Here is a 27,488-nt window from a genome sequence, read left to right as displayed (position 1 = left end):
CAGGTTAAGTACTGTACCTAAAAAACCATCTTGGTCTGGTCCATACCCTCCCTGAGGTAACTAGGTGTCCCTATAGTCTCTGATAGGCTTTGAATTTGGTCCTGTAAATGCTAAATCAGGGTCTTCTATCATGCAGAAGAATCAATCTCTGCAGCTGGAAAATGTTAGTCCTTTAAAATATTCTAATGCAGGCAAAACCCTGGTTCCAGTGCCTGGACCTCCCACTGGCATTAATGAGGATGGTGTGAACGGGGTGACTGTCATGATGTGGTGCAACAGAGCACTTGGTGGATTAACTCTGCATACATCATGTATTTCCACACATAATAGACACCTGCTCCAAAATTGCCAGCTCTCACCTTCTTTGCTTTGTTACTTGTGAGAGATGAAGTCAGCAGCTGAAATTAATTGCTGCACTCTCCCTGCCATGGGAGAAGAGGGAAATCCCTCACTGAATGAATCCTTTTCAAGACTAATTTTTGTTTGGAGTGGTTTCTACAGTGAAGGGCTGGAAAACATTTTGCAAAATGGATCAGAGGTGCAAACTTTTGCCTCCGAAGAGAGTCTGTTTCTGTTAATACTGGTGTTAGTTTGCAGTAGCTCCCCTAAGGTCTGCAGATATAATTCAGGCTAGCACCAAAGACACACCTGAATCTGTTTTTCTTGAAATCCTGATCGGGCCCAGCTCAATCCCAGTATTTCTAAAACTTCTTTTTCTTTTTTTGTCTTTTTTTTTTTTTTTTGCCTGCTTTGGAATCAGCAGGGCAGTTAAAATATTTTCCAAAACCCACAGATGCTGCATGACAGATCAGAAAAAAAGAGAAGACCCCAAACCTGGTCATGAACAGAGGAAAAATCTCTGGAATTTGGTCAGGAATTAGCAATCTCTATTGGTATAACATACCCCAGTAGCTTTCATTTGCTTGCCCAGTCAGTACCCTTGAACCAAAGCTGGATTTACCTGACCGCTTGTAATTTGAGGGGCCAATTTTATTTGGGTACCTTCATTGATTTCAGGGGAATTGTTTCTGATTTGTACTAGAATAAGTGGGAGCAGATTTAGGTTCTTTAATGTTCTTCCAGTTTAGCTCTTGGAATAACTTATATTTCATTATTATGTGTTTATGTAATTAGTGCAATTATATCAAATTATATAATTGGTACAATTACTTGGACTCATGTAACCACTGCATATAGCATTCCATGCTGTAAAATCTTTTACCCTGGAAAAAAAAAAAAAAAGTCAATATTGCATGGGAACCTTAATTTGTTTTTAAATTCCAGTATCAAATTTAGGGTCTGCCCACATGCAAGCAACTTCTGGTTCACATCACTGGAACCTCTCCGAGCAGGCAGCTTGCAGCCTTCATCATAGATACTGGGTTTTTAATCTGATTTGGCCAATTCTATTCAACAGAGGCCCTCCTTGAATGTGTGCAGCTCTAAACAGACTTTCTTGTACAAAGCAGAGATGTCAAGTTTTATACACATGCCATTTTAACCTGAAAGATCTCTGAAGCCATCAGAGATGTGAGATATGCATAGTTTCCTTGTACTTCATTAGGTTTACCATCTTTGTTATCTGCTGCTGAGAATTTTAAGCAAATACTTTTATTAAATTCATAGGCTTTCTCTTTTTGGTTCTTGAAACTGTTTTTTTCCCTTACTATAACCTGCTTTCAAGGTACATTTTTGTGAAAGCTTGGAAACAGTAAGGTCAGCTGAGTCTGTCTTGGACAAAGTAAGCATACCCAGCAAAACAGAAAAAAGGGCAAGAAGAAAACCTGAGAGGTGTATTGATTTCCCTAGGTCAGACATCACCATCAAGGAAGACCTAGGATGAGAGCTGTGTTTGCTGGCCACCTGACAGATCTCTCCTAGTGAAAGGATCAGCCCTCCCAGGTGGTGAAGCAATTCAAGATCTTTCCTGGCCCAAATGCAATCACTGAATCCAGCTGCAAAGCACACAGACCCCAGGTGAGGCACATCTCTGCCTAATGAGTGCTCTGCTGAGCCTTGCTGCTGCCTGCTCTTTCTCATTTTGGACCTTCTTTTGGAGAGAGCTCATCTTCTGGTGTGTCCTCCTGTAGACTGGTCTTTCAAAACAGGCTTGAGAGAGGCAGCTGCAGTTCTAAAATGGCTGTGTTGTAGTAGGCTGCAGCTAGTACTGCCTCACTGCTTTCCTCCAGCTGGTAAGTGTGCTCAGTGCCTGTTATTTTTATCTTGAGCTTTTGCTTTGTTTTGAGGATAATTGCACGTTATTGCTGCAATATGTTATAATAAGTGCTATGAAGATGGCTATTGTATCCAACGGGAAAGAAGATGTGGCTGGGGAGAAAACTTAAACCTATGTGTCAGCAAAACAAACACGCCATGTTTGGGCTGTGTCAGTCAAGTGGTACCAAAGTGGCATTTAGGTTTTGCCCAAGCGGAGGCTGCAGGGCTGATCTTGTCCTTCTTTGCTTTGTTGGATGGAGTGTCTTGTGCCCGCTCCCACAGAAGAGTTTGTCACAAGTTGTGGAAGAGCTGCAGTGGCTGTGATTTACTGCGGCTGTAACTTAGCTCCTCGCTTGAGTGATGGGGAGCCTTGTCCTGGCCAGTGCAACAGGAGTGAGGTAGGAGAAGTGGATGCTGAAGCAACATCCATTTGAGGAAAAGGGCTATTAACTCTAGCAGAACTGGCTCCTCTGAGCTGGAAAAGACTGGGCTCTTGGATTTTTAGAACCCCTTGTCCCATCTCCTATTCGCTATGTTCGCTGGGTTCAGGTTTGCTCTATTAGGATTTGGTTTTGGGTCAGGTTTTGGAACTGACCTACAGATGTGGGGCTTTAAGCTTAAAAAAAAATGATTCAGGACCTTGTAAATTGAGGCCTTAGGCTCTTTGAAAGGAAACAAACAACTCTTATCTGTCCTAATGAGAGTCATACATACATATTTTGTATCCAATTGTATGAATTATCTTTAGCAGTGATACTTTGTAAGACCATGTAATTTATGAGGTGGTTATCAGTGACTCATAACTATTTATTTATGTCTTAAATGCATTGTGTATGTTTGACTTGATCGGGGTGGCATGTTTGCATGGGTGAGCGTGCGTTTTATGTGCAAACACACAGACAAGAAAAGCAAGGCTTTCTCTAAGCAAATCAACTTTGCCTTGTTAATGCCTCTGTAGTAAAATGTGTTTTTGGGGGACCCTGATGATAGATTGGAGGTAATCCAGTGTAGCTGCCCACTGCTTTGAGTAGTTCTCTTGGCTTTGGGGTGCCTCATCTTAAGTATGCTGTCTTGCATTAAGTATGTGCTCCTGTGACGGCTAAAGCGAAGGCAGCCTGTTCTCAGATGTGGCTGTGTTCCAGCCAGCTCCACATCCAAGAGAGTGCAGCAAACCACTTTTGCTTAACCTGTGCTTTGAAATTGTTCAGAAGCTGGTTTGGACTTTAGCACAGTTTGGAGCAACCTTGAGGCTGCCTTTAGGATAGCTGTCAGGGGTCCCCAGTGTTGCTGTAAAAGCTGAGAAACGCAGAACACCATAGCACCCTGGTCACACGTTTTGCATTGAGCCATGCTTCCTATACTGGGAGCTGCTGGGCAGCACTTGGGCAGAGTGAGCCCATCTAAACCTCTGTGCTGAGTGTTTCTTATTAACTATGTGATAGCTACAGATACTTAGGATTTAAGCTGTCTCTGTTTATATTAGCTGCACACCACAGTGGTCAAATCACTATGTTAACAGTGTGTGACAATGAATCAAGCCCTATATTTCATGGGTAGGTTCCCTTACTTTGTTCTTAACCCCCCACCCCATGGCAGTTGTAGACATGTGAATCTTGGAGTACATTGCTTCCAGACCATACTGTCTTGAATGGGGTTACTGCATCAAACAGGGGAAGTAAAGCTTATGTTTAAGTTTTACCCCAAATGAAAGCTTTTTCTGCTCTCTGTGCCACAAATAGATTTTCAATTACAGGAAGCACATGCTGTAAGTGCACCCCAGGATTTGATTCCATGCTTTGTCTGTCAAGCCTGTGAATATGCTAACTCTCACGGTAATCTTCTTTAGCATCACCAGTCTTACTCCAGAGTTACTAGATATAACAACAAAAGGAATGGCAAACCAGTCCATCTGCTGATAACCACCAGCACCCTGTCTCTGTTGGACTTTATTGTGATGATGTTGAACATTAGGACAATTCAGAGGTGCTTTGTGACTTGCTGGGCTTAAAAATCTGTTAGCATTAATGTAGGGCCAAATTCAGTTATTCACACCTGTGCAAAGGAGGTTCAAAATCCTACAAAATTGGAATTCTCAAGTCAATTACAGCCATAAGCAGGCTGCAAGACCGCACAGAGCAAAGCCCATAGTACTTTTGGTGCAATATCAGAGCCTAACTGAAGATGCTGCAATTCCGTGAACTTCCCTTGTTGCACCCATTTGCACCACGTGTGAATTTATCCTGTTGGCTAGTAAAAACCCTTGCTTTAGATCAGTCAGCAGCCAGCCTCTTGGTATTGTGCTCTCTCTGTCTCCATAGCTGGTAATAGCAGCTATTGTTCTTTTCTGCAATATGTTCATGGCATCAGGAATTATTACTCATGTCATAATGCCATTGTGAGCTGTTTGTTTAATAATACAGCATCCGTATCATGTCACTCTAGCAATATCCTTAATTCTTTCTATTCTTAACTTCTGTTTTGAAGTGTTTATACTTTTAATTTAGCTTTTCAAATTCTCACTGGATGTAAGCTGGCACAAGGGGAAAAGGTTCATAAACACAGTTGAAAGAACCTGCCAAATAATTTATTGGTCATGCCTGATCAGAAAAGTGAGAACAAGTGTTATTTGCTTAAAGCTTTTTTTTTTTCTTTTCTTGGCAATAAAGGGTAAAACAGACTTTATCAACACCTAGGAAGGAAAATGCTGGTGCTGCTTTTCTAATCCCTCCTCCACCCCCTACCTGCCACCCCCTCACCGCCCCCCCAGCCCTGGACTACTGAGTGGATTGAAAAGTTAATGGTATCTTTTAATTTGGTAAAGCAGGATACTGAAAAAAAACTTCCCAAACCCATAGCTTGCCTTTCTTGTGTCAAGCAATTTAGTAATTTGTTAGGGTGGTTGTTCTTTTAGGCTGGGATGTATCTGCCTGCTATCTAGAAGTCTTTGAAGCTATTTGTGCATCCCTGGTACCATGCAGAAAATGAACCTCCTTAGGTCTTCCTTTCTGTCCACTGGCATAAGAGAGGAGCAGGATGAAGCAAGTATTTAGGCAGCAGATCTTCTATCAAAGGTATCAGAGTAGAAACTCTTATCCTATAAATAATTTGGGGTCAGGGAACATCTGAAAGCTTCATCGTTGTTGTGTATGTCCTCCTCTTTTTTCCTATTCCCCCCCCCCCCGTCTGATCAGCTCAGCTTCTGTCAATGTCACCCTAGAGCTGTCTTTCCTGAAAACAGAAGAGTTCTGGAACATAAATGTAGATCTATTCTGCTGGGATGTCTACAGTGACCCTTTACTGGGGCTCTGAGTGAATCTTACCATAATTGATAGAAACAGCTTTAAAAGCAAAGCAAAACAGGTCATGAAGAAAAGAAAGAGCTGATAAAGCTTCCAGCATCAAGAGTGTGCATGTTGAAACACTCTCTAATTATATATTTATCCAATCCAGTTAATACTACAGAGCTTGCAAAAAAAGCCCCATAATTAGGGGTTATGAAAATGTCTACATAGCAATAATATGGCACCTAAATATAGCATCTTTCCTCCTGGAGCACTTTACATCATTTGAGAACCTCAAATTGACTCAACTCACAGCTGGCATTCACAGGTGCAACCTTATTGATTTCAATGGAATACTGCCATTTTTTAACCAGGTTTAATTTTGTCATAAATGGAAGTTTTAGCTATCCTATGGGCTTGCAGGGCTGCCCATCACAGTAGTATCTGCATATCTTTTACATCAAATCAGCTGGCAATAGCAAAACCTTTAGCAGACTTTTGGAGTCTCTGCCACATCTGCCTTTTCATGCTGCAGAAGTATTTGCTTAGCCTAAACTCATTTGTACTGTGTATTTTGGGGACAGAGAGAGAAGACCAGCTGATGGTGGCAAAGTTGTGGCTGTGGGTTTTGTTTGCCATTTTTGCTAGAAGCTGATTTCACAGCTGTAATTTCTGGATTGGGAATGTCAGGACTCTGGTATTTGTGTTGCTCTGAGCAAACCTGGAAGCTCAGACATGTGTTCCTAAATGTAGCAGGATGCAAATTACGTATATGTCATGATATCATCATTGATAGGGTAAAAGAATAGCCCCATTCTTTCTCATTCATTCTCTGGGCATAATTTTATAATTGAATTTAAGACTGCTTCATATGACTTTAAAATTTTAAAGTGTACTTTGTCCAAATGGGAATTTGCCTAAGTCACCAGGGCAAAGGCTCAACATTGGAAAGTTCTGCTGGACTCCCCTGTGTCCAAATGGGTCCTGGAGACTTTGTTCTACTTGTCTGCCACTTTGCAGGTTACCTGTAAAACTAAGGACAAACCTTTTAACTACTTTGTACTCCTCTAACATGTGAAAGACAGTGTTTCCAGAGAGTGAAGTGAAAGAATTGTGCCCGGAGCTCAGAAGGAAACAAAAGAGATGGTTTGTACGTCAACCGTACTTGCCACTACCTAGAATTGCACAAAAAGTTATGGACTGCTCACCTTGAATATAGCAGAACTTGGAATACTTTAAGAGAAAGATTAAAATGCTGTGCTGAATGGCTTCCATGTGAGGAACTACCGATTGTACTGAACCTCCTCAGCCTAAGGAAGAGATGTTGGTGGGGTAGGAGTGAATTCTGCAAAGCAGCAGTCAGGTGGTGAGCAGGGATTGTTTGTTCTGTGGCAGTACATCAATTCAGGTCATTAAATGAACTAGGAGAAGCCAGGCCCAAAGCAGAGAAAAGGAGATGTGTGTTCTCCATGCAAGTGGTAGTGGACACAAGGAATTAACTGCCAAAGGTGCCTGTGGAGGCTAAAAGCTTGTTAGGGTTCAAAGGATGACTGGATAAGTTTGTGTAAAGAAATGCATGGAGGATTAGTAAGTAGCTAGAAACCACATCTGCTTAGGAAATACCTTGATCTGAAAACAGCTGGAGGCTAGTAGAAATGTGAGGGAAATAGCATAAGTGGTTGCCTTGCTTCTACTGTCTTCTGGCTGACTGCTACAGGAGAGTTGATGCTGGGCTAGATGGACCGGTATAGCTGTTCTTCTGCTTGTACTCAATATGGTAACTCTGCTATGCAGGTTGTTGCAGCAGGCATATGTGGGTTATTGTTCCAAAGCAAAGCTGTTGTGTGCTCCACTTCTCCTCTGATCTTGACTGGGGAACTCCGTCTCAAGTTGCCTATAAAGGTCTGGGTTCAGATCCTCTGTGAATGGATGATGTCTTGTGCTAGAATACCAGCTTAGTATGAATGGAAAGTAGAGACTGTGGAGTACTGAAAATCAGCCACGTTTCTGTAATAACCGATTTTTCTTTGAGGCCTCCTCTTTGAAGCTTTACAAGGCAGACCCTACATAGCTCTAAAAGGATCGAGGAGCTGTAAATTCTTATTGTGAAAGAGAATAAATTATATTGAGCAACTCCTACACACAGACATACAGGAGAAAAAAAAAATCACCTCCTCCCATAATATCAGATTGTAGATATTCCCTGCATAGAACTGTATGGAACAAACAAATGCATTCATTAACATTTACCCAGTAAGGTGAATTGAGGACAGAATATCAGTCCAGATATCCAGGCTTATCTCTGAATTTCCTGGATTTTATGGGTTTAAGTCTGACTCTGAACAGGTCTTAAGGGCATTTTCTTGGTGGATTAGAACGGTCTGTGTTTGGACAGTCCCATCTATAGTACCTATGGGATTGTACAAAGCCTTAGTTTTACTATTTGTATCTGTTTCAAAATCCTGCTATTCATTTGCCTGAGTCAACCAGCTTTCAAACTGGAATTACAGTTGAGTATGTAGCATGAGGAAAGTACACATCTGGAAAGAGCTCAGAAGACTCAACCAACTTTTCACTGACAGTGTTGGAAAACAAACAAAAACCTTCTTAAAATGTGGTCTGCAGCTGGGTCTTCATATTCTCTTCCCCATTATTTTAATGGGGAAAATTCATCTTTAACAGAAACGCATTCAGTACAATAACAGCAGGAAAACTGACTCAATGAGAATCATTTTCCAGGATTATCTTTCTTTCTGGGTCAGAGCAAAACTTTTATGCCAAGAGACTGTTCCTTGTGGCGTGGCTGTAGTGTCGGAAATGCCATCACCTTTATTGGTGTCTTCTGCTGAAACAGTCCTGGATGGTGTTGTAAATTTTCTAAGGGTGTTTCTCTGGTTGCTGCTATGAGTATGGGGCTCTGCTGCAGGCTTGCCCAATTTGCCAAAGAAAGCGTCGCGTGGCTTGTGCGGCCAATCCCAGCTCCAAAGATGGTGTGCTTGTTGCAGGCTCGTGCCAAGCCATCTGTAAGATTTGTCAGATAAATGTGACTAGCGAAGTGGCACTCGTGAGCAGATGAAGGGAAATTCCCTAGGGGATTCTTTTTTTGCTCGTCATTAGCAGGAGAGGCAGTGGGAAAATTCATTGTTTAGCTGTTCAAAACACTGGTGAACATTTGATACCAAATAATCTTCAAGTGGGGGGGATGTTGAGCATGTCTTGAGCAGCCTAGACACTGTGCTGGAGGCACAGTATCGTGTTCTGCATGTCAGGCTTACCTTGGCGAAGAAAGGTAAGGATATCTGAGCTACTCAGTTTTGTGTTTTGCCTTGAAATCACCTTCCCTCCTTGGGGTAACCATATACAAAGTGACATGAGGCATGGAGCAGCCTGGAAGTGCATTGCTGCTGTTTACCTGTATGTATCCCTCAAATGGAAAATGCAATCTGCACCTGCTTGCTGAATGAAGCCTGCTTGTGCTCTCTTTGGTGGCAGCTTTGCAGTGAGGACTAAATCTTGCTTGCTTAAGTCATGAAGGTGACTTAGATGTGATGACTTGCAGAGCAGACTTACTGAAGTTTGCCACTGATGTTTTGTGAGGTAAAGTGTTGCCAACCTTATGAATTTTAATGATGCTAAGTGCAAGGTCCTACACCTGGGTTGGTGGAATCCCAGACAAAGCAACAGGCTGAGCAGAGAAGAGATTCAGAGCAGCCCTGCGGAGAAGGACTTGGGGATGTTGGCTGATGAGGAAATGAACATGAGCCAGCTTCAGTGTGCACTTGCAGCCCAGAAAGCCAACCGTATCCTGGGCTGCATCAAAAGAAGCATGACCAGGGGTCGAAGGAGGTGATCCTGCCCCTCTACTCTGCCCTTGCGAGACCTCACTTGGAGTATTGTGTGCAGTTCTGGTGTCCTCAACATAAAAAGGACATGGAACTGTTGGAACAAGTACAGAGGAGGGCTACGAGGATGATCAGGGGACTGGAGCACCTCCCATATGAAGACAGGCAGAGAAAGTTGGGGCTGTTCAGCCTGGAGAAGAGAAGGCTGCGTGGAGACCTCATAGCAGCCTTCCAGTATCTGAAGGGGGACTATAGGGATGCTGGAGATGGACTCTTCATTAGGGACTGTAGTGATAGGACAAGGGGTAATGGGTTAAAACTTAAACAGGGGAAGTTTAGATTGGATATAAGGAGGAAATTCTTTACTGTGAGAGTGTGAGTCACAGATTAGTTGCCCAGGGAGGCTGTGAATGCTCCATCCCTGGCAATGTTAAAAGACAGGTTTTACAGAGCCTTGGGTGACATGGTTTAGTACGAGGTGCCCCTGCCCATGGCAGGGGGGTTGGAACTTGATGATCTTAAGGTCCTTTCCAACCCTAACTATTCTAAGAAAGTGTATCCATAATTCATGCTGATGAGAAAGAGGTCACCAGTCTCATGTTCTCCATAGAACTTACCTGGTGTAACTCACTTTTTGCTAAAGCGAGTTTTTAGTATTGGAAGTGAATAATCTAAGGTCCCAGGACTGCCTTCCCAAGTAAGATGCTTTAGGCAAAGTCCTTGGTTCTTTCTTATTTTTGTAGTAGTGCAGAGAGGTTTTATGGCATCTCAGTTTATGGACTGACAAGATCATGCGTGGCATAGAATGCCATGCTCCCATTGCCATCAGCCATCTTATTCAAACTCCTCTTAGGTTTAAACTGGAGCTTGGAAATTAATGGAAATGTCATCCTGTTGAAAGCTATAACATTCTCCTTGCACTGGTTGGTGTCTCTTCCTCCCAGGGAGGATTGAGTGAGGTGGCTAAATTGGTATTTGAGGAATAGGAGAGAGGGGTTTGCAGTATTCTCAGTTCCCTGAACTCTGCCATGGTCTGGAGAGCACTATGGGTCTTGCTTTCAGGTAGATTGACTTAATGGAGAGCTGATAAAGAGGACATAGTAAAATAGGTTTTCTGCACTGAATCTCATAAAACAATCCACCCCAATGGTTTTCCCCTACACAGTGGTGTACAATACAGTGAAAGATTCAGATGTTGTCTCCCAACACTTCTTCACTGTGTCAAGATGAAAACCACACCAACCAATCCAGAAAACCATTTTCCCATAGAAGGGGTCTCAAAGCCACATCCAGCAGCTTCAGTATGTGGGCAGACTTTCAAAGCTGAACCCTTTTGTAGTTCCACTAAGCTTGAGGGAGATGTGAAGCAAAGACTCTTCATTAGTGACTGTAGTGATAGGACACGGGGTAAGAGGTTAAAACTTAAACAGGGGAAGTTTGGGTTTGATACAAGGAAGAAGCTCTTTACTGTAAGGGTGATGAGGCACCGGAACAGGTTGCCCAAGAAAGCTGTGAATGCTCTGTCCCTGGCAGTGCTCAAGGCCAGGTTGGACAGAGGGTAACATGGTCTAGTGTGTGGTGTCTCTGCCCACAGCAGGTAGGTTGGAACTGGATGTTCTGAAGGTCCTTTCTAATCCTAACTATTCTATGATTCGTGATCCATATGATAGTAGGTGAAATATATGACTGTGTGTCGGTGACTCTTTATCAGTGAATAGGTTGTTTGCCAGATGCAGCAGGTTTCATCAGTGAAAAAGTAGTTGTGAATTTGGGTTGAATGCGCTGGGTAGCTGGAAAAATGAGGATATTCCATCAACAACTTCAGGCTTTGCTTCAGCTTTTGTGTAAACAGACAAACTTCTGTTGACTCCAGTACAGTGTTTCCTTCTTGCATGAGACTGGTCTTTTTTTTATACAGGAAAAAGTCACATCACAAGAGACCTTTGATGTTTTAATGTGTCCTGGCATATCGATGGATACATCCAGTGGAGAAGAACAATCTGGGACACTTGGTCTGCATTTGTGCTTTGCTGGAGATTTGCTATGTAACCTCGAGCAAATCTATTAATCTCCTAGTACCTCAATTCCCCAAATGCAAAATGGAGATAATAAAACATAACTCCCTTAGCAGGGTAAACACATTAAAAAATGCACTTAAAAGCAGTTGGGTACTAGGTTAATGGAGACCTATATCTTGTGGGGAAGATTTGTTGTATTATAAATAATACGTCTTCACAATTATTCCATTTAGTCTGCCTTGAAGCCTTCAAAGACATACCACGCAAATGTTTACTGGCAGCGTGTTTCCCCCCTTTTATTGGCCAACAACATGTTTAGACCAGACTTTGCTGTGGCAAAGTATTTCAGTGCATTGCACATGGCAAATGGCTCTTTTACTGTAAAAGTAGATAATTTTTTTTTCAGAGAATGCCCCAAATAATGCTGTACTCAGCAAAAGCCTCTGCACCTGGAATAGCTGTCTCTGAGCAGATTTCCTTGCAAAATGTTCAGTGTGCTTCTGCCTAGAGCTTTCAGCTGAAACAGAGAATAAAGGAGGTATGGTGGGTACCAAGGACAAACTTTTTAAGGGTGAGTTAGCTTTGCAGACCACCTGAAAGAACTTGGGTACGTCTCAAGTCAGCTAAGCAGTGCTACTGCCAGGATGTCGCAGACAAAAAGGCCAGTGTTGCAGAGTGCGGTTGAATTACCTAGGGTACAAAGTGGGAGTTTGGGGGAGTCCCACTACAATGTTAGTGAACAGAAGCTATTCAAGCCATTAGACCACCCACTGTTTTAGCAGTGTTACTTAGCTTCCCTGGACTCTGTAATTGCTCTTGTCACATTAGCGAGAATAACACAGAAATATTGCAAGCTTTTACCTTGAACTTGGAGGGTTGAGGCTTATGTAAGGGGGAAAATAGGCTACACAGGCTGAAATGAAGGATGTGATTCTTATCCCACTTGTGCTTGTTTTATGCTGGTTTTGACTCTGCTGGAGTAATTCCTCTTTAATGTTGATGGAATGAGTTCAGAATCAGGCCTGTGTCCGCGAAACATCTTTGCCTGCCTGAAAAGTGTGTATGAGGGTGTTTTAAGGAAAGCAGCGGCCTGGAACTGGCATTTGCTTCAGTTCAGATAAGATGCCCCCCTCTCCCATCATACAGTGAAAAGCCAGTGTGATGTGAAAAAGAGCAAAAGATTTTTCAGTGATCAGGGCATCAAACAGAGAATTGCATTTGCTCAGGTGCCTTTCCCATGGGGATGTTCCTCCAGAACTGATGATGGCAGAGGTGTGCTGTCACAGCCTCTGCTGCAGGCAGCAGGAGATGGGGAGCAAGACTTGCTAGGGTGTGAGACCTTTTATATTCCTGCTTCCAGGAAAACGGGGGGGGGGGGGGGGAGTGTAATAAAATTGTGGTAGCTCCATCAATAACTCAAAGACAATCTCAGATCTGCTTCTGCTGCACAGCTCAGGAGGTGTCATACAGCCAGCTAAGAAAGGTTGGGTACCAGGAGGGTTTGCTTTCAATCTCTGCCCTGCAACACAGGAACTTGAGGGTTTTCCTCGTGTCTGCTTCTTTGACTGCAGTGTAATGATTTTGGGTGAAAGACACCATGGAAGAATAGCAGTGGCACAAATATATGAAAACCCCTAAGAATCATCAAATCATAGAATGGCTTGGGTTGGCATACCCTGAGATGATCATCTGGGTGGAGAGGTAACTTTGCAGATGGAGCTACCATGTCAAGCATTAGCGCCTAACAGTCCTCCTGATCTGATGCTAACAGAAACCACAGCAATGTTTGTTTTAATCTCTGGCAAACATCTATGCATTGAGTAAGAATGAAAAGTTGATCTCATGCTTGGGAGGAGTTTGTGAAGAGTGAGTGTGTGCTACTTGCTTGTACACCTGGCAGTGCTGTCCAGTAGCTCCTGTAGGTGATGCTGGGCATGGCAGGAGTGCTCCTTGTCTCTTGCAGGCTGTGTATGCTGCAAGTGAGCACAGCTCTGAACCTTTCTGCAGCCTGCTCTGTGGTCTGCATGGGCTGTGTTGGAGGAAACTGTAAGAGGGTTGAAGTTTGGTTGAGTATGACCCATGAATGGGATGCTATCACTGAGAAGGTAGCATTAATTTGTGGGTACCCATGTGCGCTGCTGGAGTGGCACTTCTGGTTATACAGTTTGTTAATGCTTATTCCACAGCGAAACCAAAGCAGCCTAGCAGTTCTCTCATAAAGAGGAGTGTTCGCCTGATTTCTGCAGTCTGTTGTGCAGAGGCCCATGGAAAGAGACTAGGTAGGAGCAGATACCCAAACCTTGGGGTTTTATCTCCCAGTGGTGGTGAACTTGAGGTCAATTTTTTTTCGTATTGCATGACTGCTACTGTTGCTGCTATTATGTGCTAGTGAAAAGAGTTTCTTTTTCCTCAGTATCTTAGGTATCCTACCATATCTTGATGACTACAGGTTAACAAAATCTCTGTTTTACTGGAAAATATTACAAATTACTCTAGGTATCCCTTTGGTGATATTGTGCCTGTACTTTCTATTGTGGTTCAGATTACCTCCATTAGTAGTGTCACCCTTTTTCCAGTCAAATTGCTTACAAATATGCGTTGGTTTTAACTGTTTGGGATGTGAAATTATATAATGCAAGGTCATTTATTCTTCTGTTTGTGATCATCTGTTACCTAGATTAGCAGACAACAAAGAAAAAAGTGGTAGTGCCAATCTACTACGTGTTGCTGTATGTATGTATAGCACCTAGCACAGTTGGGAGTATATATTATCGACACTGCGATGGTGTGAAGGGACCTTATTGCTCTAGGCAATACACAGGCAAACAACAAAATATGGTGCCTTCCCAAGGAGCTTATGAACAAAATGTAGTTAATGATCAATTGGTCTTTGCAGCAGAATCCTGTAGGGGACCAGTGGATCAAAGCTGCATACATACAATGGTGGCACATGTTTATCCTACTGATACTGTAAGAGGGTCCATGTTACATTCATACAGAGGTTCGTGGAAGGCTGTGTTTTAGGTTGTTTGGGTGTGACTCTGCAAGGGCTACTTAGTATTAATAAGAGGACCTAGAACAATAAAGTCAAGATCTAGCTAAAGGCCAGTGGATGAGACAAAAAGGATGGCCCAAAATGACTGGTGAGAGAGGTAACAAGGCTCACTTCAGAGAAGACTAAAAGGGTATTTCTACCCATGTTGAGCTTCCTTACCCATATAGACAAGCCAGCCAGAGACTTTTACGTGGTGCAGCAGAGAAGCTGCAGGGCAAGTTACCCTGCTAGACCTGGGTGTATGTGTTGTGCTATCGCCTTGCAGAAAGGAGAGGCAGTAAAGGCCAGGAAATCTTCCTAGAAACTGGGACTGGGGAGAGGCAAGGTAGAAAGAAGATGATAAGGGGACGCAGTGGAAGTGATTAATGAGGACCATTGTCATGGGGACTGTGGGAGGACAAAGTTTCCAGAAGACAAATGCAGATCTGCTGTTGTGCAGGTGTTGATGACTGCTCAATGCTAATGGTATGAAGGCTGAAGTTCATCTTTAATTAAGAAAGGTACTCTGAGACTCGAGCTTCTATATTTTAGCCCAGCAGAGCAAAAGAGGGGCTTGCAAAATGATGAAACTACACTGCTTGTTTGGTTTTCTTCTTGGGGGGGGGGGGGGAAGTGGTGCAGTGGCATATAAAGAAATACATGGATGCAAGTCTGAAGGAGGGTCATAGAAAAGATCTGAAATTGTGGGAAGTAAGGTTCATTTGCCTTGGAGGACCAAAGCTGGCCCTAGAGGAAATGGCAAAGCAAGAGAGCAAGTGTGGAGACAAATTAAAATACCAGTCAAAATAACGTGGACAGGAGGCCTTTGGAGAACATATGGTGGAGGTGGCCAGCACCTAAGGAAAGGAATGCAATGGAGGTGTGACCAGGGCAAAGAGATCAAGTTAAAGTAGGAAACATAGTGTGCAAGTAAATTAAAATAAATATTTGGTATTTTGTTTTTCTTTCTCTCCCAGATTTTACACACAGCTTTTGTAGAAACTGTGAAGTATTTTGAAAGAAATTGAAATTACTACTGTTTCCCTACAATAGGTGAGAATTAGGTCAACATATTTTGTGATGATTTTTAACTATTCATTTCATGGCACAGTTTGGGGAGTGAGTGAAAGCTGTCTGGCTGGGTTTAAACCACGACAAAGGGTTATAAAATCTCTACCCGCATTTCTCATTTTGGCATGAATATGTGAATTTCTTCATATGAACAAGGCAGAGATTAACACTTAAATAGGCACAGAAAGCAGGGAATGGAGACTAAAAATGGAGATTAAATAGATTCAATATGAATCGAATGGATTCAGATGTGAAATCTGCAAATGCAATCTACTGCAGTGTAAACCAGGTTTATTTCAAGTTCCCAAGTTTGATCTGCACCTGAAAAAGCTTAGTCTAAATGGAAATATGCATCTGTACAAAGCCTCTTGCCAGAGTTCAAAAATTAATTTTAAGTTAAATTAGTGCAGCTTTTAGTTATAAACAGAAGATGTATATTAGCGTGGAAACTGAACTCAGATTTCTGGACTTCCAATAGCACACATGTGCCACAAGCCCACTGCTTACTGTATGAAAATCAGGGCAATGCTGGCAGATGCAGAGTACAGAGGCATACATAGGATGGTGTTAAGTTTTTGATCTTTGCCATGAAATACCCTACTGTAAGAACTGCACTGCAGATGGGGGGAGCTAGGAGAAGACTAGCCCTTGGGGTGCAGAAGGCTAGTGGTGAAGTATTTATATTGTAGTACTTTGGGGAACTGCACTTTCAGTACCTTACAGGTTGCTGGTGTAGAAATGGATGAGTTTTCTTGCCATTCTTTTGTTTCCTCGTGGTGTGGAAAACCAGGACTAAAAACATCACCTGCATCTGAGGTTTGCTTTTCTTTTTCTCTTCCCTGTAGGCTGTGGAGGCTCAGGTCTTTCCACTGCAGGGTTAGGAGCTGATAATCCTCTGCAGGGTCATCAGAACTGCTGAAGTGCCAGACTGGCTGCTTCCTTGGTTCTCATGAGTGCAGGTGCCCATTCTTCTTGCTTTAGGGGATACTCTATTTGCACAGCCTTAACCAGCAACATGTTATGGTCTTGGCCAGTGCAGCTCATGATGGTGACATAGCATATTTATTTTTAATGTGGAATTGGCCCATGTCTGATTGAACAATATACAAATAAAAGAGATGGAAATCAAAACTGGTTTGGCTTGCTGGCCAGCATAGACAAGAATAAAAAAGAATAGCTGAACACTTCCAGCGGGTAATTCTCAGTCTTTTGTGTCTACCTCATGTCAGAGAGAGGAGAGAGCAAGACTTTTCCTACTAGTATTGCATGCATTTTGGGAATGACAATTATGACTTGGGAACACTCTCCTGCAGGATGTGTTTTTTTGACATTCTGGTTTTATGAATATTAAAATCTTTATCATCTGGTCAACAACTCCCAGTATTCATTTTGGAAAAACCTATTTTCATATTCTACTTTGGATAAGGATTACAGAGAAAATGCAGGATCCTGGAACAGTGTAGAGCAAGAGGGTGAACAAAATAGGAAGCCCACTTAGTCCTCTGCTATAAGCAATCTTGCTCAATATTTTAGATGAAATAAAAGCACTGTAATAGCCACTTTCACAGGTCTGACCCTGTTGAAAAGCCTCTGAAAAAGTTTAAGTATCTTGCTGTTTTTTGCTATGTGGGCAGGCTGCTTTCAGTATCTATCTTGGGGAAGGATTTCACTTATGACAGAATTATTATTAAATAATGTATTTGGTTGCTGGGAGTTACCCCAGACTTGAAATTCAATAGATAATAGGCTTTATGACACTGATAAAGTACCTACATTTGCATATATTATGTCTGAAATCAATGGAACAAGTAAAGGGAATCTCTAGTAAATGTGTTAAAGACCTTTTCTCCTATATTTCTGGAAACAAGTGAAAAATGAAATATTTCTCAGTGCTTGGCTGAGTACAAGGACACTGTGCTTACTAAAGGGTTTAACTGCAGCCAAATGAATAGTCCAACTGCTCTGTCTCTCCTGGGATAGAGAAGAATTTCTTGGGTCCTAAATGTGGTTGTGGACAGTATTCATGGGATACTCTGGGGATCCTGAACTAACAACGGTTTGAGGCACAAGTCTGGAATAAAGAATAAAATCTCCTCACATTTTTTTTCCTACCTGTTTTTCTGTTTCAAAGGTACATAATAATGCAATGTGGTTAGAGCAGTGACATCACTCTCTCCTCTCCCTAAAGGGGGGGGGGGGGAGATGATGCAAGGATATTAATCGTATTAGTTGTGGCAGAGGGCAGCTATCTTCCTCAATACCTGTTCCATGACATAAATAATATTTCTGGATGTCTTCAGGGAGGATTAAGAAGTCTAATGTTAAAGAGCAAGGAAGATACGGATATTTTGATTTTGTCTTTCCTGCTGTTAATCCCACCCAAGATAAAATGTTAGCAGCAAATTAATCTCTGTTATGTCTTCTGTCCATGTCAGCTTGGGTCTCTGCTTCAGACTGTTCAGTATTTGATAATTCTCATTTAAGTCAAAGCTCTAGCTAGCCTCTGACTGTAATAGCTGTCAAGTTGTAAAATACAAAGCCTTCATGCAAGCACTACTTAATTGGTAAGTAATTCATGGTATAGGCCTTCAGCTGTGATTGCAAATCAAATTGATAACATGAGAAATCACTGCAGGGAACACTGAACCGTCATTATCTTTCAAAAGTCGAGAATCTTGCAAGCAATTTTGCTTGCTAGAGGCGGGGAGAGGGGCTGTGGCCAAGCTAAATCTGTTGCAGAATTCGAAGGAATTCTTGGGAAAAATTATTAGATGTTTTGTATTTCCAGGCATTGCTATAATGGATTTTGTTTCAGAATAGAAAATGGAGGTCATACTGAGAAAAGGAAAAAGCTTCTTTCTTTTATGTGGTCAAAAGTGGAAGCCTTCCAAATTTGGGAAAATACAGTAATAAATCTGCAGCCACCTAGAATTATGTGGTGTTACAAGTGAAGACAGCTCCAAACTTCATTCCTGCAGTAGGAACAAAACTTGGTTTTCCCACCTTGAATCCACTGCTGCTTGTGCTCTTCTTTGTCAGCTCCTTGTACCAGCACCTTGGGGCAGAGCCAGGCTGCCTGGGCCTCTGCTTTCCAGGGCATCGCTGCCCACAGCAGATCTTTTTGGTACAGTTACACCAAGATTTTTACAAATGAGTATTGTCCATATTGTAGTTAACATCTAGGACAGTCAAATTCAGAGGTCCCACAGGACTGGATGGCACCTCATGGGCTCCTGAATCCCTAGCCAGGGCGGGCAGCCACATCAGTTGACTTCAAATGGGGAACTGACATGAAAACCAGGCTGGTTTTTCACCTCTGTTGCTCTTCAAAAACTACTCGAGTGCCTCATCTTTCTGATGGTTAATGAGCGGCTGCTTTCCTTTGCGAGGTCCCTCTCCTTGGTGTGGCACTTAGGCCTGGAAGAGCACCTTCACTCTCTTGCAGCCTCTCCTTTGCATTTTTCTCTTGCATACTTAATACTGAACAATTCATTGCATTATTTATTTTTTCCTTTCTTGCTTGAGGATTTTCTGCCCACTTTCTGTGTGTTGCCAAGTGGTTCTGTGTTGTAGCTCGTTAACTGCCAGTGTGTTGGTGTTGCATATGGTAAAAAAGTGTAGCTGGCAATGTAGTATCACCTCCGCAAAAGAAAAAGATGTGAAACCCCAGTGAATTCAGCCCTGGAGCTGCTCCTGTGGGGACTGTCCAGGGCAGGGACCTTACTGGGTACAATTAATTAGGGATGCTGTGCAGCTGGGGAAGCCTGATGAGCGGGGCTGAGGTGGAGCAAACTTCTGGCTGTGCACTGAAAGTCATGCTTTGCCATCCGGGATTTTAAATGTTGAGGTTAAATGTTGTTGCTGGAAACTGTCGGGGAAATGGGGGACTCCAGAGGGAGCAAAACAGGTAACGAGGGTGGGAAAGTGAGCTTTGTTCCCAGGCTGCTGTGCGCTGGGGAGAGGATAATTGCTTGCTACTTAGGAGAAAACAAGCCTCGCGAAAAGGAGGTTGTTTTCCTCCATGGGGACCGGGTGGGGAGAGGAGCAGAAGTCTGCGGAGGAGAGGGGCTGGAGGAGGAGGAGGGGAAGGTGGGGTGAGCGAGGCCCAGCCTGGCAGGTGGTGGATGTGCCAGCTCCTCGGGTTGTCGTTTGCACCTCGGTCACGTGTGTGGAAAACATTGCTGCTGTTGTAGCTGGGTACCGCTTGCTGCGCGTGGGTGCAAATAGCAAGGCGAGATGTGGGACGGAGCAGAGCTGGGCCCAGCTGCTTCTGTTTATGCTCTGCGGGAGGAAGCAGACGTACAGAGTGACTGTGGCTTGCCGAAAGTCAGCTGGGGGCTGGTGTCCATGGGGAGGCTGGTGGGGACTGGAGGCAGTCCAGAGCCTTCCTGCAGAGCCTGCTTGTTCTCTCCTATCCATGGTCAGACCCTGGTGCTCGGCAATGGGGCTTATTTCACTTGCGACTTGCTGCTTGTCTTCATCCTCAGCCGTTCAAATCTCATCCCTCCTTGTTGATCTGTGGAGGCCCTGGCAGAATTTGGATGTGCTCTTTTGTGTCTCAAACAATAATAAAATTCCTGAAAAGGGGGTGAGCATGTACACGCATGCAGGCGTGTTTGGGGAGGGAGGCAACTGAACCTGAGATGTCGTGATGAAAGTATACCAGCCCAGGGCCTGGTATGAAGGTCTCCTACTTGCGCCAGCGATTCTTGTGAGGCCACCAAGGCTTTTTGATGCTCAATTGCATCACAAACCCCAACTCCACTGCGTTTCTGTTTTCAAGCCTCACTCTGTATCCCTGAAGACCATTAAATAAAAAAAAAATTCTATCCCACATAGTCAGTGTTTGAAGGAACTGTGGTCTGAAGATGGTCTTAATGGTGTCATGGTAGAAGCATGGCGCACCTGGAACAGATGTGAAAGCAAAGGAGAAGAGACCCAATCTCTCTGTTCTGCCTCTCTCTGTTTCAAATTTGAATAGGACACATGGCTCCTGACACGTTGTCTAACCAGCTTGGTTTTATGTGCTACTTCAGTCAGGAAATTAATCAGGGTAAAAAAGATAAGGGAACGTTATGCTATTCAGAGTAAATAGCTGCATTACACAATGCTGCTCCCAGTGCCTAGGTAAAGCTGTTTAAGAAAATGGGCTGGCTTGAGGGCTTCCTTCTGATTGTCTAATTAAACTTCCAACCTTTGCAATTATGAAAATAACTGTGTGGTTAGAACTACTTTATATGCTATAGGTAACTCTTGAATTAGCTAGAAAGAGACTAAAATGTTTCCCTTGAGATCTTATTCTGAGATTTGTTGGTTGTTTTTTTTTTTTTGTTCTGCGTGCCCTTTGTGCTACTCTACATTGAAACAGTATCTTCAGAAAAAACCGGGACTCCTAAATGCGACTGTTGTGATGGCTCAAACTAGAGGTCCACTTGTTGCAACATTCCATTTGCAGCAACGCCCAGTTAAAAAATGCCTGTGAGGAAAGTGTAAGAAAACTGATAACAGACACAAACCAGTAGGGCCTCTGTAGCCTCAGCAATTAGCTTCCATTTTAAAACCTTTCATTCAATCATAGCCAAGCAATTGGAAGATAATGTCTTGTGGCTGAGAGTTCCACTGGTTAACTGTGTGCTCTGTTAATGCTTTCTCCTAGCTGTTTTCATGTTTTCTGGCTTGCAGATGTGCATTTAAGGTTTCACTTTTTTTTTTTAATGAACCTGGGAACATTATGGCTATCATTTGTATTATCTACAATTTTTAATACAGGTAATTAATCTATAATTCCCAAATACACTCTTACTTATCTCTCTTCAGTCATCAAAGTTGTCAAATTCCCTTAGGATGGGTATATGTCCTAGTCTCATACAATTTTCTATTTTCTCCCAGACCCATAAATACGGGAAGCAGCTGTCTGCCTGATCTCCTGGGGTACAATCCTTCTCAGGTGAAGGTGACTCAGTCTTTCATAGTACACCTGTGTACTGTGTAATCAGTGTGTTCTGCCTGCCATAGCCATGAAGGTTTTCATTACAGCAAGGCTACAGGTGCAGATATTAAAAATCTAGTCTTCAAAATAATTGTCACTTTTCTCAATCCTCGGCTTCCTCACTGGATAACTGTGACAGATGAAGGACTGGTAAGCAGAGGCTGTGCTGTCCTCTGGTACAGCGGAAAAGCCAAAGTATTTTTTGTCAGGCTCTGTTATCACCTTATCCTCCGCTTTTGTTGATATAAGTGAGCACATCCCTTTGTTAGCTCGCTTGTACCTTATAATGTCATCTTTTTTTCTCCTGTTTTATCTGATCCTCGTTATAAAAACAGAGCTACGTGATGCACAGCTGGATGCACTTTGAGAAATCTGCTGCTGCCTGAGTGCTACTTGTTCTTGTGATCGGAGGGGAGTGCTGAGCTGAAGAATAGAATATGTCTTTTGTGATTGATCTGCTAGGCAGGTTTGATAGTGCGGAAAAAGTAGTAGGTGTTGTACATATAGAAATGTTCAGGCTTGGACTCTGTTTTCAGTCTGAAATATGAAGTGTGGTTGAAATTTGAAGGGAGAGACGGACTTTGCATAAGCAAGCGGCAAGCACAGCTGAGTGGCTTGTCTGGTGTGTTCAAGTGATTTTTCGTTTTCTAATGGTGCTGGTTGCAGTGGGGACTGCAGTGTGATAGCCCGTGGAGGTACTGACAGAAGCAGGGATCTGCTGGTGAAGGTGCGATACATGTGGTATTCAGCCATCACTCAATGCTTCACATTCTTGTGAGAAATCTGCTTTAATCTGGGTCTGGTTCCAACTGGCAGTGCATAACAACAAGGCTTTCCAGCCTTCTCCTCCCCCGGGGTTTCAGTCCTTAAAGATGCAGGTTCTGATAGCATGTTTTTCTTTCCAAGCCAAAATTAAGTTAAAAAATTGACAAGCACTTACACCCAGCAAAATATTTAACCTTACTGCCAGGCTGGAATTAGCCTTTGAGTTGCTTTCTGCTATTTCATGGTTAGCAGCACTAGAGCAATCATAGCTACTTGTGCTCTCTTTGGGGCCAAGAGATGCATGAGATCACTTGATTGTCACTGTGGCTTTTCTGAGATCTTTCTCTAGTAAGATTCTCACCTATTTCTTTTCCTTGTTATTTAAAGACCACCTTCTCATGAGGTTCTAGGGGCAACAGGTAAGGGATCGCAACTGCTTGGGACTACAGGTGTGGTTCTTGCTTTCCATTCAAGATGTGCAGCTTCCACACAGTGGTGGTTGCCAGGACTTGTTCTGTGTCTGATCAGGGCTGTGTATGGATCAGAATATGCTGGAAGGCTTGATTCGTTTCAGGGTGACCTTTAGTATTTTAACACTATTTTTCATATATCTGGCAGAGTGAAGATAATGTAGACTAGTGATTGCATCTAGATGTGTACTCTATTGCAAGCTGTTTATGCCCCTAGCCACTGAAATGACTTGTTGTCAGACTTTATTATGTGCAGGGTACGACATGGGGTGAAAATAGGCTTTATATGTGAAGTCAATGCTCAGTATCTTTAAATGAAGCTAACTCAAGGAGGACCACTTTTTTTTTTTTTCTAGTCATAGCAACCGAACCAGGCTGGCTGTGCTCCAAAAGGCCAGTTTTTCGTGTCCTTTTGCAGTTGAATTGATCGATGTTTTTTGTCCTACAAAAAAGCCTTAGCAGCTCTCCTGCTGGTTTGTTTTCAGTTTGTTTATTTGTTTTTGTGGCCATTATAAAATAGCTCTTCCCCTTCCCTGAAGACTTCTGATTTGTTACTGAGCACCTTCAGAAGATATTTACTGTAGCATTGTAAGAAATACAGTCTCTGTGTCTTTAAAACCCTTTCTAATATCAAGAAGCTCTTGGTAAGCTGAATGTAGGAGCAAAGCTCTCCTGTGCTAACAGCTCCATATAGAGCACGGGGCAGTACCATTGATGATTACAGTCCTGACTATTCAAGGGTTAAGGGATCAGGTTTTGAAGGGCTTTACATGATCCCTTTGTTCAGAGTCTTGTATTACAGAGCCAAAGTGAGCATCATAGTGCTCCACCCGCATTGCCTTGTGAATGCAGGTGCTGACTACAGACCTTGATACCAAGCATCAGCCTTACTATGAGTGGGCTCTGACAGCACAGGAATTTTGGTATTTTGCAGCTTGCAGATTACACTGCTCAATTCTTTGCTGGCCTGGGACATAAAAATCTGATGAAATTTTAGCAGACTGAATTTCTAGGCAGACAGACTTTAAGTGACCTGTCTAGCCTTCATGAGCCTCTAGATACGTTATTTTTGTACATGCTGCTCAGCTTTCTCCAAAGAGAAACCATAGGCACTGGCTGTCTAATCCACACTTGATTTAGGTTATTTTTCCATCTACTTTAATCATATTCTCAACCCATTTAACAAACAGGCAAATGTGTAATGCTTGGGGCAGACCCAGTTCGCCTGTGGGGGAAATAGTTATTTAAAATAAAAACAGTCTGATTTTTTTCGGGAGGTGATGAAGACCCGCAATTCTGATTGACTAGTTCACCAATAGATAAAAATCAAAATATCATCAAACTTATCTATTTACAAATTGTCCAGGAGCAGATTGTGAAATTGTCAGGTTTGTCATGTAAAGTTATTCACTAATTTCTTCAGGGAATAATTAGATCATTAGACAAATATGCCATAGGCAATCTGTGTGGGAACTTGTGTAATTAACCAATCCAAAATGAGTGATAAATTATATATCGGTAGTTTTCACACTTTGCAATATAAGATGTGTTAAGTAGTTTTGTCATCAAGTTAAGGAACAGAAACAATACATTGTGACTTATATAACTAATTAGCATTCCTGATTTTACAAACACAAACAATTTGGAATTTACCTTGGGCGACAGTTTGCTCATGTGAGGTAGAATATTCATGAGCGCAGAACTTTGCACTCACTTTTTGCAAATGCTTGAACGTTAAAGAGGTCATAAATCTGGTTAATCAGAAATTTGCCTTTCAATTCTAACAAATGTTCATGGTATGTTAGTAAGAAAAAAAAAATCTCTTTTCTTTCCCCAATATTGGCTCAGCTTCTTGTAAAATCCTCTTGACAGCACTTACTGAATCAGAATTGTGTTGTACTAAGGAATGGGCCTGTGCTCATTGTGTAAAGCACTGGGCGATTCCTTTGTTCCTCCAGTTGCTGAATTTATGGTGCGATGTCATATTATGACTTCCGTTGTAAATGGATTAAGTGGGGGGAGGTTGGAAACAGAAGAGTATAACAATTTGGAAAGGTGAAATTGAAGAAGGATGGCAGTAATCAGGAGAGGTTAAACTGTGGCCACAAGCAGGCAAGAGAGGCACAAGGCTGGGTATGCACAGGAAAAGATGGGATCAATGTGGTATAGAAGGGGTGTAGCCAAGGAGAGGTGTCATACCAGAAGGTGGTGGAAGCTTGGGGTGAATATCAAAAAAGGAAAAAGCTCTGGCTACTGCAATCATTTAAGACCTTGATATAGCCACCTAAGAAGGTGTAATATGCAATGGTAAACTGAAGGTTAAATACATACATGCATGCACACATACCATGTGAAGGAAGATGGAGCAGATGACCTTATGGTCTTCTTCCATACCTGAATTTGAGGCCCACAAACACCACAACTCTGCAAGTGTTTTAGGCACAAACCCCAAACTCTTCTCCCTTCCTCTCCTCCTCTGCGGCATCTTTTAGGTACAGAGTGAGCTCATCAGTATAATATTAGGTCAAGCACTATGCAACACAAAATATGTAAGGCTGTGGTGTATGCAATCCAGGGCTACTGATGATACCAAGGTCTCTGGGAAGAACAAGTAGCTCTCTCCTTTTATATATTATGCTGAAACTAGTAGAACTATGAACAGTTTCTGGTTTACTCAGAACACATAATTAAATGCAGAGACAAACCAGTGACACTGTCCAGTTGCATCAAGCCACCAAAAAAATCCACAGACATAGCTGACTTGAACCTTTTAAAGATCAGTGAGTTGGAGTCTCTTTCTCAACTTGAAAAAGGTCTGTGAGAATGCCAGGATGCTTTTAGAATGAAGGGCATTATGTATAGCTCATTAAAAATAAAAAATCAAAATCCACTGCACCACTGGAGAGTCAGCAGAGGGAGTGCGAGTTAGGAAGCCCCTGTTTAGTATCTGAATGGCTGCAATGCAGGAGGAGGGAAGTAAACAAAAAGATGTGTGAGCTACAATTGTGGGAAAGAAATAAACCTAAAATAAAATCTTGATGATAAAGTTAAGGTGACAGCAGCAACACCCTTTGCTGAAAGTTGTGATACCCCTGCCCTTGGAGACATGTGAGCTTAAAGGAATACAGGATAGAAAATGTAATGAATTTCATGAGGTTGCCTAAGCACTTCCAAGTCCTGTGATTTTAATTATTATTCTTGCAGTATTTTGTGCTCACACCCTCTAGTCCATCAAATCATAGTTACATTAAAATCCTTTGCTTTTCTGTATTTTTGACTCTCGAGTTTCTTCTGAAAAGATATGGAGTCTCAATATTACCAAGATGGTTATGGAGTCAAGCTTAAATTGTGATCTGAGTGCATTTCATGTGTGAAAAAGCCATAAGGCAAATAACGAGATTCTCAGGGCTTGAAAAGTCATGATGGTGCTTAAACGCTTTGAGCTGGCAATGCTAGCACTACTTAAAATGAGAGTGCATTTCTGGGCAACCCCACAGAATCTATTTTACCTCTGTATCTTGTAGGGTTTTTCTTTTCAGTTACAGAGAAAATATGTAATAAAAAAAGCCTGAAATGGTATTTTTGTATTTGTGTTTAATTTGTCTCTTCCAAGAATGCACACTTATTCCCTAGAGCTGTGCTTTTCTTTTTTTTCTGATCAGTTCAGGACTCTTCCTTCAGTCGTGTCTATAGCTGAACAAGTCTGAGACCAACCATTTTCTTGAACGTTTTAGAAGGATGACCAGGAGTGGCCTTAAGATTTAAACCAGGCTGCAATTTTAATTAAGGAAAAACTTCTGTTTCTCAATCATAGAGGTAAGCAGAAATGCCATACTAGCTGGATGATATTTTAAATAATTGAATGTGGTTTTGTCTGGCGCTTCAGAAATACATAGCATGACCTTCTTTATGCTTCCCAACAAATCTGCATCTATGTTGAAGATCAAAATGAAGATAAGCAGTTGTATAAGAGATACTTGTGGGCTACTTACATTTTTGTTCAGTTTTGAATACTGTTCTATACCTGTACAGTAATTTGCTTTGAAGTACATTCTCAGAAAGAAATGCTTCTTGAGATTAATAGGGAAAAGATGCTGAAAATCTTGATTATTTCTTTTTTAAAAAAAAGGCAGGCACCAAAACAAACAAAACCCCCAAACTACCACCACCCTTCTGTTTCCTCCACCTCCAGAAACCAAACCCCAATAAAAAAAAACAAAAACAACAAAACTGACAAAAAAACCCAACAAAAATATTTAAGGTCCACTCTACTTTTGACTGCTAAAGATGACTCTGTAGGTCACAGAGGTGTATCCTACAGCTCTATGTGTCTGGTGTTGGCTATTATGCTAGCAACTTCTCATGCATTTTCAGTTTGTTTCTCTCCAGTATTATGTTACCCAGTTTATTTTCAGTGGGTTTTTTGAATTTTTTTTTTTTTCCTCTCTCCTCTCCCCTTCCTAAACTTCTGTCAATGTGTTATGGTAATGCAGCTCTGCTTTCCACTCATGAGGTGCCTGCATTCATTGGTGGGTGATACGAATAAGTAAAACCTGTCTCTTAGTGCACATTCACAAGAGTGTTGAACTGAGATTACACTGACATCTGAAATTCTGGCAGTTTGTAACTCCAAGTGCTTACACTTTGTAAATCTCAACCGCGTCCTTAATGTAGATTTTGTTTCGTTTCTTGCTAAAGAGTAAAAAAAAAATGTAAATTTAGAAAAGACTGTCACTCTCCCCCTTGGTCTTTGAGTGATTTAAGTCATTCCTTTGTCAACTGATCTAATGTGTTTTTTGCA

At 42.2% G+C, this 27,488-nt stretch overlaps 1 long non-coding RNA gene across 2 annotated transcripts in view; it reads left to right on the top strand.

Annotated features, from left to right (window-relative positions):
* The first annotated feature begins 1,990 nt into the window (after window positions 1-1,990).
* LOC133221331 (uncharacterized) overlaps window positions 1,991-27,488 on the top strand; it is a 100,361-nt gene continuing 74,863 nt past the window's right edge. The window contains exon 1 of one of the 2 annotated variants that reach the window (XR_009727973.1): window positions 1,991-2,192. This is a non-coding gene — a long non-coding RNA (uncharacterized LOC133221331). The remainder of the gene's footprint in view (window positions 2,193-27,488) is intronic. The other variant, XR_009727972.1, reaches the window with a different exon arrangement.

The sequence above is a fragment of the Neopsephotus bourkii genome, unplaced genomic scaffold (assembly GCF_033783945.1).
Source record: "Neopsephotus bourkii isolate Nb327-2 ecotype Australia unplaced genomic scaffold, CSIRO-AGI_Nbou_v1 NB_1526, whole genome shotgun sequence".
Taxonomy (NCBI): domain Eukaryota; kingdom Metazoa; phylum Chordata; class Aves; order Psittaciformes; family Psittacidae; genus Neopsephotus; species Neopsephotus bourkii.
The sequence above is the reverse complement of the archived record's forward strand: the minus strand, read 5'-3'. Positions and strand labels throughout refer to the sequence as shown.